This window comes from Somniosus microcephalus, chromosome 27, assembly GCF_052327205.1.
Source record: "Somniosus microcephalus isolate GS21.2 chromosome 27, FLI_Smic_1.0, whole genome shotgun sequence".
NCBI classification, from domain to species: Eukaryota; Metazoa; Chordata; class Chondrichthyes; order Squaliformes; family Somniosidae; genus Somniosus; species Somniosus microcephalus.
In genome coordinates this window covers 25,269,435-25,273,582 of record NC_141013.1, presented here as the reverse complement: position 1 = coordinate 25,273,582, position 4,148 = coordinate 25,269,435, and positions in this window count along the sequence as shown.

Sequence of the window (4,148 nt, the reverse complement as noted above, 5' to 3'; positions counted from 1 at the left end):
AGTGCCTTCGCAACCCGGCAACGCGATTCAACAGAAGCCTGTGGGGAGAGGTGAGTCTGAAAGGTCGCTTCAGTGGCAGACAATTCAAAGCAAACAAGAATGATATTGCACAATTTAAATATATAAATTTCAGTAAAGCACCTGTTCCCCTATAATTTAAAGAAAGAACTTGCCTTGATACACACCTGTCACAGCCCAAGCCAATGGGTTGCTTTATTTGACATGGTGTGGAGATGCCGGAGTTGGACTGGGGTGGACAAATGTAGGAAGTTACACAACACCACGTTATAGTCCAACAGCTTTATTTGAAATCACAAGCTTTCGGAGCGCTGCTCCTTCTTCAGGTGAAGTGGAGAAATGCATAAAGACACAGCTTATATAGTCAGAGAATCATGTCAGATGTTTACAGGTAACCTTTCCAACTGCCATTTATCACACCTCGGCAGAGAGATAATCACAGCAGTCAAAGGTGTGAATGGTGTCCAAACAGGTCAGTCAGGGAAACATTACATCAAAGAACAATGAGGTGGGGTCACAGGGGGTCAAATATTACAGATGCTGGGGTCTGTATGAAAAACAAAAAAACAGACAAGAAACATTTTTTTTGGCTGGAAATCACAGCAGGTCCGGCCGCATCTGTGTAGAGAGAACAAGCCAATGTCGACTCGAGTCTGGATGACCCTGCATCAGGTGGGGTTACATGTAGCGTGACATGAACCCAAGATCTCGGTTGAGGCCGTCCTCATGGGTGCGGAACTTGGCTATCAGTTTCTGCTCGACGATTTTGCGTTGTCGTGTGTCTCGAAGGCCACCTTGGAGAATGCTTACCCGAAGATCGGAGGCTGAATGTCCTTGACTGCTGAAGTGTTCCCCGACTGGGAGGGAACAGTCCTGCCTGGTGATTGTTGCGCGGTGTCCGTTCATCCGTTGTCGCAGTGTCTGCATGGTCTCGCCGATGTACCATGCTCCGGGGCATCCTTTCCTGCAACGTATGAGGTAGACAACGTTGGCCGAGTCACATGAGTATGTACCATGTACCTGGTGGGTGGTGTCATCACGTGTGATGATGGTATCTGTGTTGATGATCTGGCATGTCTTGCAGAGGTTGCTGTGGCAGAGTTGTGTGGTGTCGTGGTTGCTGTTCTCCTGAAAGCTGGGTAATTTGCTGTGAACGATGGTCTGTTTGAGGTTAGGCGGCTGTTTGAAAGCGAGTAGTGGAGGCGTGGGGATGGCCTTAGTGAGGTGTTCGTCGTCATCGATGACATGTTGAAGGCTGCGAAGAACATGGCGTAGTTCCTCCGCTCCGGGGAAGTACTGGACGACGAAGGGTACTCTGTTGGTTGTGTCTCGTGTTTGTCTTCTGAGGAGGTCTATGCGATTTTTCGCTGTGGCCCGTCGGAACTGTCGATCGACGAGTCGAGCGTCATATCCCGTTCTTACAAGGGCGTCTTTCAGTGTCTGTAGGTGTCCATCACGTTCCTCCTCGTCTGAGCAGATCCTGTGTATTCACAGGGCTTGTCCATAGGGGATGGCTTCTTTAACGTGGTTAGGGTGGAAGCTGGAGAAGTGAAGCATCGTGAGGTTGTCTGTGGGCTTGCGGTAGAGTGAAGTGCTGAGGTGTCCGTCTTTGATGGAGATTCGTGTGTCCAGGAATGGTGTCCACGATTCGTGTGTCCAGGAATGGTGTTCGCGATGACGGCATCGCTGCGACAGCCTCAGTACTCAACACCAACAACAGCCAATCTCCAGACGCCATCCTACAACTCATCCGCTTCATCCTTGACCACAATGTCTTCACCTTCGACAACCAGTTCTTTACCCAAACACACGGAACAGCCATGGGGACCAAATTCGCACCCCAATACGCAAACATCTTCATGCACAAGTTCGAGCAAGACTTCTTCGCTGCACAGGATCTCCAACCAACGCTATACACCAGATACATCGACGACATTTTCTTCCTATGGACCCACGGCGAAGAATCACTGAAAAGACTACACGATAACATCAACAAGTTCCATCCCACCATCAAACTCACCATGGACTACTCCTCAGAATCAGTCTCATTCCTGGACACACGAATCTCCATCAAAGACGGACACCTCAGCACTTCACTCTACCGCAAGCCCACGGACAACCTCACGATGCTTCGCTTCTCCAGCTTCCACCCTAACCACGTTAAAGAAGCCATCCCCTATGGACAAGCCCTGCGAATACACAGGATCTGCTCAGACGAGGATGAACGCGATGGACACCTACAGACACTGAAAGACACCCTTGTAAGAACGGGATATGACGCTCGACTCGTCGATCGACAGTTCCGACAGGCCACAGCGAAAAATCGCATAGACCTCAGAAGACAAACACGGGACACAACCAACAGAGTACCCTTCGTCGTCCAGTACTTCCCCGGAGCGGAGAAACTACGCCATGTTCTTCGCAGCCTTCAACATGTCATCGATGACGACGAACACCTCACTAAGGCCATCCCCACGCCTCCACTACTCGCTTTCAAACAGCCGCCTAACCTCAAACAGACCATCGTTCACAGCAAATTACCCAGCTTTCAGGAGAACAGCAACCACGACACCACACAACCCTGCCACAGCAACCTCTGCAAGACATGCCAGATCATCAACACAGATACCATCATCACACGTGATGACACCACCCACCAGGTACATGGTACATACTCATGTGACTCGGCCAACGTTGTCTACCTCATACGTTGCAGGAAAGGATGCCCCGGAGCATGGTACATCGGCGAGACCATGCAGACACTGCGACAACGGATGAACGGACACCGCGCAACAATCACCAGGCAGGACTGTTCCCTCCCAGTCGGGGAACACTTCAGCAGTCAAGGACATTCAGCCTCCGATCTTCGGGTAAGCATTCTCCAAGGTGGCCTTCGAGACACACGACAACGCAAAATCGTCGAGCAGAAACTGATAGCCAAGTTCCGCACCCATGAGGACGGCCTCAACCGAGATCTTGGGTTCATGTCACGCTACATGTAACCCCACCTGATGCAGGGTCATCCAGACTCGAGTCGACATTGGCTTGTTCTCTCTACACAGATGCGGCCGGACCTGCTGTGATTTCCAGCCAAAAAAAATGTTTCTTGTCTGTTTTTTTGTTTTTCATACAGACCCCAGCATCTGTAATATTTGACCCCCTGTGACCCCACCTCATTGTTCTTTGATGTAATGTTTCCCTGACTGACCTGTTTGGACACCATTCACACCTTTGACTGCTGTGATTATCTCTCTGCCGAGGTGTGATAAATGGCAGTTGGAAAGGTTACCTGTAAACATCTGACATGATTCTCTGACTATATAAGCTGTGTCTTTATGCATTTCTCCACTTCACCTGAAGAAGGAGCAGTGCTCCGAAAGCTTGTGATTTCAAATAAAGCTGTTGGACTATAACGTGGTGTTGTGTAACTTCCTACATTTGCTTTATTTGAAGTACAGTCATTGTGGGTTTGTAGCTCAAGCAGTTTGGAAACAGCAAGATCCCACGGACAGCAATGAGACGAATGACCATTAATCTGTTTTGGTGATGTTGGATAAGGGATAAACCTAGAGCAGGACATCCTTAGAAGGTAAACATAGAAACATAGAAGATAGGAGCAGGAGTAGGCCATTCGGCCCCTCGAGCCTGTTCCGCCATTCAATTTGATCATGGCTGATCATCCAAATTCAGTACCCGGTCCCTGCTTTCTCCCCAGACTCCTTGATCCCTTTAGCCTTCAGAAATATATCCAACTCCTTCTTGAATATATTTAATGAATTGGCCTCTACTGCCTTCTGTGGTACAGAATTCCACAGGTTCACCACTCTCTGGGTGAAGAAATTCCTCCTCATTTCTGTCCTAAATGGCTTACCCCTTATCCTTAGACTGTGATCCCTGGCTCTGGACTCCCCGACCATCAGGAACATCCTTCCTGCATCTAGTCTGTCCAGTCCTGTCAGAATTTTATAAGTTTCAATGAGATCCCCTCTCATTCATCTAAACTCCAGCGAGTATAAGCCCAATCGACAAAGGTAGATAGAGAGAAACTATTTCTGCCGTTTGGGGGATTCTAGGACTAGGGGACATCATCTAAAAATTAGAGCCAGACCTTCTGTTCAGGGGTGAAATAA